An 11,669-nucleotide genomic window follows, 5' to 3' on the forward strand; every position below is an offset into this window, starting at 1 on the left:
GGCTGTCTGTTGCGCATGGCTGAGACAGTTGATACAGTGTGGTTCATAAGTAGAGTGTGCACTGCGGTTCATAAGGCAACAACAGAAACACAGGAAAGAAAAGAATGAAGGATGAACATTGAGTATAGCGATGCAGAAAAAAGTAGTTACAAAGGAAAACAGCACAGGGTTAGCCATCAGGAAAAACTCAAATAATGGAAAATCCAGGATGGAATATAATAAAACCAGAGAAGGATAGTTGCTACTGACCATATAGTGGAGATGCTCAGTCGCGATAGGCACAACAACACATTTTCGCCACCAAACCGACCAATCAGACTCAACCAACGACCAATACTCAATCTTGCCTAACTCAGTTCACTCCTCTATCCAACCGTGATCCACCCCCCACTGCCTCCAAACCACCCCCTGTTAAGTTTCCAGAATTTCTTAACCTCGAACCTTGCCTCACCATCATTCCCCAAATCCCTCAACATGCAAACTAATCTTACATCCGCAGAAAGAACCGCAGTCCACCATCTAAAAATTGATCCCAACCTTATAATCCTACCTGCAGACAAATGCTCCACCACCGTTGTTTTGAACACCAAGGATTACGTGTCAGATACTTTCACCTACAAACCATGCCACAGTGATCCCATTCCAGTAATCCAGCAGGATCTCCAGTCACTACTCAAACCCTTAGGACCATCCCAGAACTCTTTCCCAGAGTCCATCTCTCCACTTACCCCTACTACTCCCCGCACTCATGCTTCCTAAAGTCTATAAACCCAACCACCCAGGACGCCCCATTGCGGCTGGTTACTGTGCCCCCACTGAGAGAATCTCTGCTCTCCTAGACCAACACCTTCAACATATTACCCGGAACCTATCCACCTATTTAAAAGATACCAACCATTTCCTTGACCAACTCTCTACAGTTCCTGTCCCTTTACCACACGGTGACCTGCTTGTCACTATTGATGCCACCTCCCTGTACACTAACATTCCTAATGCCCAAGGATTACTGCTATTGAACACTACCTTTCAAGATGCCCTATGGATTCCAAACCAACAACCTCTTTCCTAGTCTCCATGACTACTTATATCCTCACCCACAGTTTCTTCTCCTTTGAAGGCATTACCTAAAAACAAATCTGTGGTACGGCTATGGGCACCCACATGGCACCGTCCTATGCTAACCTATTGATGGGCCATCTAGAGGAATCCTTCCTAAAAACCCAGAATCCCAAACCCCTCACCTGGTTCAGATTCACTGATGACATCTTTGCTATCTGGATTGAAGGTGAGGACACCTTACTCACATTCCTGCAGAACATCAACAACTTCTCCCCCATTTGCTTCACCTGGTCCTACTCAACCCAACATGCCACCTTCCTAGATGTTGACCTCCACCTCAGAGATGGCTACATCAGTAACTCGGTCCATGTCAAATCTACACTCCTGGAAATGGAAAAAAGAACATATTGACACCGGTGTGTCAGACCCACCATACTTGCTCCGGACACTGCGAGAGGGCTGTACAAGCAATGATCACACGCACAGCACAGCGGACACACCAGGAACCGCGATGTTGGCCGTCGAATGGCGCTAGCTGCGCAGCATTTGTGCGCCACCGCCGTCAGTGTCAGCCAGTTTGCCGTGGCATACGGAGCTCCATCGCAGTCTTTAACACTGGTAGCATGCCGCAACAGCGTGGACGTGAACCGTATGTGCCGTTGACGGACTTTGAGCGAGGGCGTATAGTGGGCATGCGGGAGGTCGGGTGGACGTACCGCCGAATTGCTCAACACGTGGGGCGTGAGGTCTCCACAGTACATCGATGTTGTCGCCAGTGGTCGGCGGAAGGTGCACGTGCCCGTCGACCTGGGACCGGACCGCAGCGACGCACGGATGCACGCCAAGACCGTAGGATCCTACGCAGTGCCGTAGGGGACCGCACCGCCACTTCCCAGCAAATTAGGGACACTGTTGCTCCTGGGGTATCGGCGAAGACCATTCGCAACCGTCTCCATGAATCTGGGCTACGGTCCCGCACACCGTTAGGCCGTCTTCCGCTCACGCCCCAACATCGTGCAGCCCGCCTCCAGTGGTGTCGCGACAGGCGTGAATGGAGGGACGAATGGAGACGTGTCGTCTTCGGCGATGAGAGTCGCTTCTGCCTTGGTGCAAATGATGGTCGTATGCGTGTTTGGCGCCGTGCAGGTGAGCGCCACAATCAGGACTGCATACGACTGAGGCACACAGGGCCAACACCCGGCATCATGGTGTGGGGAGCGATCTCCTACACTGGCCGTACACCACTGGTGATCGTCGAGGGGACACTGAATAGTGCACGATACGTCCAAACCGTCATCGAACCCATCGTGCTACCATTCCTAGACCGGCAAGGGAACTTGCTGTTCCAACAGGACAATGCACGTCCGCATGTATCCCGTGCCACCCAACGTGCTCTAGAAGGTGTAAGTCAACTACCCTGGCCAGCAAGATCTCTGGATCTGTCCCCCATTGAGCATGTTTGGGACTGGATGAAGCGTCGTCTCACGCGGTCTGCACGTCCAGCACGAACGCTGGTCCAACTGAGGCGCCAGGTGGAAATGGCATGGCAAGCCGTTCCACAGGACTACATCCAGCATCTCTACGATCGTCTCCATGGGAGAATAGCAGCCTGCATTGCTGCGAAAGGTGGATATACACTGTACTAGTGCCGACATTGTGCATGCTCTGTTGCCTGTGTCTATGTGCCTGTGGTTCTGTCAGTGTGATCATGTGATGTATCTGACCCCAGGAATGTGTCAATAAAGTTTCCCCTTCCTAGAACAATGAATTCACGGTGTTCTTATTTCAATTTCCAGGAGTGTACTAACCACCAGCAATACCTCCACTTCGACATCTGCCACCCATTCCATACCAAGCAGTCCCTTCCTTACAACCTAGCCACCTGTGGTCGTTGCATCTGCAGTGATGAGCAGTCGCTCTCAAAATATACCGAGGGTCTCACTGAAGCCTTCCATGACCGTAATTATCCACCCATCCTTGTACATAAACAAATTTCCTTATCTTTCCAGTCCCCCACCACCTCCCAAAGTCCCACAGTCCAGCCACAGAGGAGCATTCCCACCTTAACTCAGTACCATCTGGGTCTGGAGCAACTGAATTACATTCTCTGCCAGGGTTTAGATTACCTCTTGTCGTGCCCTGAAATGAGAAAAAAATGTCCTGCCCACTATCCTTCTGACCCCTCCTACCATGGTATTCTGCTGTCCACCAAACCTACACAATATACTCTCCCAACCTTACACAACCTCAGCTCCCAATCCCTTACCTCATAGTTCATACCCCTGTAACAGACCTGATGCAAGACCTGTCCCACACATCCTCCTACCACCTCCTACTCCAGTCTGGTCACTAACATCACCTATCCCATCAAAGGCAGGGCTACCTGTGAAACCAGCCACGTGATTTACAATCTAAGCTGCAACCGCTGTGCTGCATTCTATGTAGGCATGACAACCAACAAGCTGTCTGTCCATATTAATGGCCACCAACAAACTGTGGCCAAAAAACAAGTGGACCACCCTGTTGCTGAACACGCTGCCAAACATGATATCCCTCATCTCAATGACTGCTTCACAGCCTGTGCCATATGAATCCTTCCCACCAACACCAGCTTTTCGGAATTGCGCAGGTGGGAACTTTCCCTACAATACATCCTACATTCCCGTAACTCTCCTGGCCTTAACCTTCGTCAGTCACTGTCCTCACCCATCCAGATCCCTCTCTGTTCCCATTCCAGCACTACACAGCTGTCATTTCACTGCCAGTCTTTTAATTTCTTTTTATTTCCACTACTTACCCCCTCCCCCCACCGCACCTTCTCTTCTGCCCTCTGTCTAAATGGCAACACTTCACTGTCCACCACTCCCACCATACTATCCCTCCCCCTCCCTTCCCCAGCCTCCTCTTTACCCCCCCCCCCCCATAGTTGCCACTCCCATCATGCACTTGTGCTGCTGCTCACAGTGTGGTTTCAGTTCTCTGAGACTGCAGACGTGTGTGCAAGTTGCGTTTGCGTGAGTGTGTGTGTGCGTGTTTGTATGTGTGTCTACTGCTGCCGAAGGCCTTTATGGCCGAAAGCTGTAATTGTGTGAATCTCTTTGTTGTGCCTATCGTGACTCAGCATCTCCACTATATGGTGAGTGGCAACTTTCTTTCTCTGGTATTGTTAGATTAAGTAATTTTACTCAACGGAAAAGGTAACAACTAGAAACCTATTATATTTCCTAAACAACTTTTAATTGTGTAAAAATATTTGTCTTAAGGCTAACTGTTTTACCTGAAGAGGGGTTGTATGGAAGAGAATGCCACACATGGAGATTACACTATGGAGGAGTTAACATTTTTTTCTGTAAGGATCCCTCCCCCCATCCTCGGCCCACTGCTCGAACCTCCTCCCCAACTCACTACATCAAACTGCCACCTTATAAATGAGATATATTTAAGAGAAATTAAATCATGAAAGTTCTTCTTTATTTTTTTATTTTCTATTCCACGTGTCCCACTGTAATGCTGTATCATTGATAAAAACAGAGCATAAATGTGGAGCAGCTGAGTCACAGACAACCAAGGAGAAGGCATTGCATGCTTTGAGTTACAGTGTGATAATGTTTTTGCAAGATTAAAGTAATTTTACAAACACTGGTTACAAACTTTCATAAAAATGATAATCCAATCCTCAAATCATTATTGCTGAGAAATTATCCAAGAGGAAAAAATTAAGTATGAAGTGATACAACACTTCTTTGTAATATTATGTCCCTCTCATTCATTTGCTTCATTTTACTGCCATCATCTCCACTGCAATGTGGGCACCTTTAATTACATTAGTAGGTGACTTAAACATCACTAAAGAACAATAATTCACTGAAGAACTCATTCTATACATCTTCCTACCATTGCTTTTTTTTAAAAAAAAAAAAAAAAAAAAAAACCACTGTCGTTATGTCTTAATTATTCATTAATTATCATATTTCAGCTCATCAATATGCTACAATGAAAGTCAACAGACATATCTGTATAAGGATAATAATCAATAAAACATGACAGAGCATGATCTATACAGGGTGTCCCAGAAATGTCATGACAAACTTCAAGGAGCTGTAGAGAGTGTCTCAAGGTGCAAATTAAGGATAAGCACCTTTGTCTGGAGACATCATCCAATGATGCTACAGAGTGCCAAAGTTTTAGATGCTACACCTGCCACTAGGCCACCCCTTCAGCAGCAAAGATGACTTGTACCCTGATGGACCATAGGCAGAAAGTCTTGTAATGTTGTTTGTTATTCAGTGACCACGCCTGATTTCCATGATCACCAGCGGGCAGGATGGAGCTAGCTGCTGCGTAGAAAGGCCCTCTCTCCTATCAATACAATGCTCTGTTGCCTTGGTGGACGATGCTTTTGGACACGGGTTTCCATCTGAAATTTATTTTTCTGCTGTGTGACAAAATACATAATAAATTTTCAATGATTTCAAGAAAAAAATAAACTGCAGATGGAAACCTGTGTCCGAAACAATCAATCACCAAGGCAACAGAGCATCACTTTCATAGGGGACAAGGCCTCTCCAGGCAGCAGCTAGCTCCATCCTGTCCACTGGCAATCATGGCAATCAGCAACAGTGTGAGACATCCCATCTATGTTCTGTTAAGAGTACAAAGTCACATTTGCTGTTGAAGGCATGGACTATTGGTAGGCATCGAGGCCTACAACTTTGACATTCTGTAGCATCATTGGATGATATTTCTGGCCACTGTTTCCTATCCTCAATCTGTTCCTAAGGACACCCTCTACAACCCCTCGAAGTTTGTCACAACATTTATGGGACACATTGTGCTTTGTGCAGATACAGATTCTCATTTTACCATGAAGACCAAATGGACAAAAATTTTCAGTACTAGAACTGTATGTGGAAACTTGCTATCAACTTCTAATAATAATATCTGTTTATTGCATAAAAATGAAAACTCACATAAGAAATTTGTAACAAATTTCATATATTATTAAAGTACATTATACACATTAAATTTTGTAATATTAATTGTTCAGCAGCAGATAATCCACACATATGATTTTTTATATAAATTCTTTTTATTTGAAAGCTTGAGGTTTTTCTTACCATAGAATTTTAGTAAGTGATCCATTATCTGAGTAAGATGATAATAGATTTATAGATACCTCGTCAACTGATGTCCCTAATGTACATAGTCCAGCCAGTTCTTTCAGTTTAGTACTAGTTGTTTTACAGAGATCTGTTGTATATTGTATTAGTCGGGATCTATAATGAACAACATAAAATAATACTTGAGAATCTAGCAGAATTTTATGAACTTTTATTTTCATAAAATCAACCACATGAGCTTCTATTTAGTTTTAAATATATTAGACATAATTATTATTATGATGAAAAATCCAGGAAGCCAACACTCGCCTGCATATGAAACTTCCTGGCAGATTAAAAGTGTGAGCCAGATCGAGACTTGAACTAAGGACCTTTGCCTTCCATCGGCAAGTGCTCTACCAACTGAGCTACTCAAGCACGACTCATAATCTGTCCTCACAGTTTTACTTCTGCCAGTACCTCATCTCCTGCCTTCCAAACTTAACAGGAGCTCTCCTGTGAACTTGCAGAACTAGTACTCCTGGAGGAAAGGATAATGGGAGATGGCTTTGCCACAGCCTGGGGGATGTTTCCAGAATGAAATTTTCACTCTTCAGTGAAGTGTGCACTGATAATAATCTTCCTGGCAGGAGAGCTTCTGTGAAGTTTGGAAGGTAGGAGATGAGGTACTGGCAGAAGTAAAGCTGTGACGACAGGTTGTGAGTCATTCTTGGGTAGCTCAGCTGGTAGAGCACTTGCCCGCAAAAGGCAAAGGTCCTGAGTTCGAGTCTCAGTCTGGCACACAGCTTTAATCTGCCAGGAAGTTTCATATCGTCGCACACTATGCTGCAGAGTGAAAATTTCATTCTACTCACTTGCATATGGTTAATCAGTGATATACAGGGGTTGGACAAAAATATGGAAATAGTTCAAGAAATGCATGCTTGATCATAAATGCAGATGCTAGCCAAGCCTGCAGATTGCACTGTTGTGATTGACCATTAACAGCACCTATACACTCCTGGAAATGGAAAAAAGAACACATTGACACCGGTGTGTCAGACCCACCATACTTGCTCCGGACACTGCGAGAGGGCTGTACAAGCAATGATCACACGCACGGCACAGTGGACACACCAGGAACTGCGGTGTTGGCCGTCGAATGGCGCTAGCTGCTCAGCATTTGTGCACCGCCGCCGTCAGTGTCAGCCAGTTTGCCGTGGCATACGGAGCTCCATCGCAGTCTTTAACACTGGTAGCATGCCGCGAGAGTGTGGACGCGATCCGTATGTGCAGTTGCCGGACTTTGAGCGAGGGCGTATAGTGGGCATGCGGGAGGCCGGGTGGACGTACCGCCGAATTGCTCAACACGTGGGGCATGAGGTCTCCACAGTACATCGATGTTGTCGCCAGTGGTCGGCGGAAGGTGCACGTGCCCGTCGACCTGGGACCGGACCGCAGCGACGCATGGATGCACGCCAAGACCGTAGGATCCTACGCAGTGCCGTAGGGGACCGCACTGCCACTTCCCAGCAAATTAGGGACACTGTTGCTCCTGGGGTATCGGCGAGGACCATTCGCAACCGTCTCCATGAAGCTGGGCTACGGTCCCGCACACCGTTAGGCCGTCTTCCGCTCACGCCCCAACATCGTGCAGCCCGCCTCCAGTGGTGTCGCGACAGGCGTGAATGGAGGGACGAATGGAGACGTGTCGTCTTCAGCGATGAGAGTCGCTTCTGCCTTGGTGCCAATGATGGTCGTATGCGTGTTTGGTGCCGTGCAGGTGAGCGCCACAATCAGGACTGCATACGACCGAGGCACACAGGGCCAACACCCGGCATCATGGTGTGGGGAGCGATCTCCTACACTGGCCGTACACCACTGGTGATCGTCGAGGTTACACTGAATAGTGCACGGTACATCCAAACCATCATTGAACCCATCGTTCTACCATTCCTAGACCGGCAAGGGAAATTGCTGTTCCAACAGGACAATGCACGTCCGCATGTATCCCGTGCCACCCAACATGCTCTAGAAGGTGTAAGTCAACTACCCTGGCCATCAAGATCTCCGGATCTGTCCCCCATTGAGCATGTTTGGGACTGGATGAAGCGTCGTCTCACGCGGTCTGCACGTCCAGCACGAACGCCGGTCCAACTGAGGTGCCAGGTGGAAATGGCATGGCAAGCCGTTCCACAGGACTACATCCAGCATCTCTACGATCATCTCCATGGGAGAATAGCAGCCTGCATTGCTGCGAAAGGTGGATATACACTGTACTATTGCCGACATTGTGCATGCTCTGTTGTCTGTGTCTATGTGCCTGTGGTTCTGTCAGTGTGATCATGTGATGTATCCGACCCCAGGAATGTTTGAATAAAGTTTCCCCTTCCTGGGACAATGAATTCACGGTGTTCTTATTTCAATTTCCAGGAGTGTAGAATGCCCTCAATATGTTGTGGTAACAGTGCTCTGTGTAGTTGTGAGTGCATTATGTCATAGCTAAGTGAGTTTGGATGTGGGAAAATTGTTGGTGCTGATACAGTGGTTGCTTCCATAACCAAGGTAGCTAAAGTGTTTGGTGTTTCAGAGGTCACCATACTGAAGACTTACACTGCATACAAGGAAAGCAGAGGAACATCATCTGCTAAGTCAAATTGTGGATGAAGTGTGTGTTGAGTGATCGTGATAGATGGTCATTGAGGAGGATTGTGACAAAAAATAAGAGGACTCCAGTGCAAAAGTCACTGCAGAACTAAATGTTATACTCATGATCCCTGCCACCATCAAGAAAATACAAAGGAAGCTCCATCTGCTGTAAATCACAGAATGAGATGGAATTCCAAACCCACACATCAGTGATGCAAATGTCCATAACAAGAAAACATCATGCCAAAGCCTTAAAACATGGACTATGGAACAATGAAAGAAAATCATTTGGTTGGACGAGTCCTATTTCACACTGTTTCCAACCTATGGTGAGTTTACATTCGAAGAATGAAACTTGATGGGAGTTTGGTGATGACTGCAGCAGCCATAGCATGGTACTCCATAGGCCCCATGCTTACCCTGTGAGGTCACAATACTGCCCAAGATTATGTGACCATTTTGTCTGATCAGGTCCATCCTGTGGTATAGTGTCTGTTCCCCAATGGTAACGATGTGATTCAAGACAATAGGGCTCCTGTTCATACAGTTCTCATTGTCCAGTCCTGTGAGCACGAGGATGAATTGTCCCATTTCCCTTGGCCATCACAGTCACCAGATCTCAATATTGTTGAGACTTTGTGGTCTATTTTTGAAATAAGGATGCATTATTGCTGTGCACTTCCACTTTCATTACCTAAACTTGCCATTGTTTTGCTGGAACAGTAGTATAAGATTCCATTGAAAAACCTGCAGGCTCTGTATTTATCCATTCTGAGATGATTGGAAGCTCTTTTGAATGCCAACAATTTTCTTGCACTGTATTAGGCATGATAATTTTTTTTTCATATTTTTGTCTACCTTATGTTCACACACACACACACACACACACACACACACACACACACACACACACACACACACACACACACAAGCCATAATCTATGAGGTCAGAGCAACATTGTCTTTTGAATAGTTGTTTGGTCAGACTGGAGGCAGTAAGGGGGGAGTGGTAAGAGAAGACAGCAGGTAAGAGGAAATACTGAAATACACCAAAGAAAAGGAGCAGTAGGAAAGTTTTGAGAGGTCAAAAGGGGCACAGATGACTCTCAGTAGCAGTGACAAAATGTGTATTAATATGAGTAACAAATACGAAAGTTATGGAGCAGAGTGTAAGAGAGAGAAATCAGAGGGTATATTGTTAGAACAGGTAAAGGTTTGATGTGGAAAATGACAGGAGATGGTCCTTATTACATGTGTATTGCAGCTGCAGTTCAAGTTACCATTGTTATAGTGTGCAGCATGATCAGCAACTGGGTAGTTCAATTTGTTGTGATTCACAGACTGTTGGTGGCCATTCATGCAGGAAGACAGTTGATTAATGTGATGCCAATATAGACTGCTGCATTGAAGTTATTATTGTTATTATTATTATTATTATTATTATTATTATTTATTAGTCTGTAAACACGTTTCAAGCTTTAAAAGGGATTATCAACAGTTGTGTAAATAAATATGACACTTTGCACCTGTTTAAATACAGATTGTGTTGGTCAATATGTAATTGACACAGGGAAAGACTCTTTTCAATCAAACGTACGTATGGTACATAGACTAAATTTAGTTACATCAACAATATTAAAAAATGATAGACTGCTACTTATCATAAATATGACAAGTTGAGTTGCAGACAGGCACAACAAAAGATTGTTACTCACACTCACATGAGCAAGCAAGCCTCTCACACACTCAGGACCACTATTTCTGGCTGCTCTGGTCAGAATGCAGTGGTGCTCCCGGGTTCGATTCCCGACGGGGTCAGGGATTTTCTCTGCCTCGTGATGGCTGGGTGTTGTGTGCTGTCCTTAGGTTAGTTAGGTTTAAGTAGTTCTAAGTTCTAGGGGACTGATGACCATAGATGTTAAGTCCCATAGTGCTCAGAGCCTGCAGTGGTGCAGTGTCAAATGTAAGCAGCAATCTGGACTGGGGTGGGGAAGGGGGAAGTACAGTAGGGTACGGGTGGGGCGAGAGGAGTCAGCACTGCCTGGTGGAGCAAGCAGGGGCTAGATAGTAGCCATACAACCCTGCCAGGTGCAGTGTCAAGAGGCTGTGGAGGATGGAGGGGGAATAGGGAGCAAAAAAGGAGAGGGGCACCCAAAGAATGGGAAAAGACCAGTGGGGGTGCATTTTCTGACAGTGGTGTACAATGAGGATGAGGGAACTTGAATTGGGAGGTGGTGTAGGACAAAGGGTGTTGGAACAATAGGTTACCATAGATTGAGGCAGGGATAATTTCAAGAGTACATAATGTGTTTTGGGGATAGCTCCCATCAATGGCTACCATCCTTTCTACACCAAAAAATCTCTCCGATACAGCATGGCCACCCAGGGATGATATATCTGCAATGACTAGAACTTCCTTGCCTAGTATGCTAAAGGTCTCACAAAGGCCTTCACAGACATGCACTAACTGCAGACCTAGTCCCCAAACAGATTTCGCATGCCTTATCCCCAGATGCAGCCAATCCTCCCACCATCCCCAAGAACCAGCTACAAAGGAGCACCCCCTTTGTCACTCATTACCACCCCAGATGGGAACAACTGAATACATCCATTGCCAGGGCTTCGTTTATTTATCGTCATGCCCTGAAATGAGGTACATTCTACCCAAGATCCCTCCCATCCATCCCAAAGTACTATTCTATTGATCCTAGTCCATGCCTGTGCCACTCCCTATCCGAAACCCACATCCCTGTGGAAGACCCAAATAGAAGACCTACTTGATCCACCCACTCGGCATTCCTATTGCAGTCCTGTTACAGGCTTATGCTATTTCATTAGAGGTCATGCTATGTGTGAAAGCAG

Source organism: Schistocerca piceifrons, chromosome 4 (assembly GCF_021461385.2).
Source record: "Schistocerca piceifrons isolate TAMUIC-IGC-003096 chromosome 4, iqSchPice1.1, whole genome shotgun sequence".
NCBI classification, from domain to species: domain Eukaryota; kingdom Metazoa; phylum Arthropoda; class Insecta; order Orthoptera; family Acrididae; genus Schistocerca; species Schistocerca piceifrons.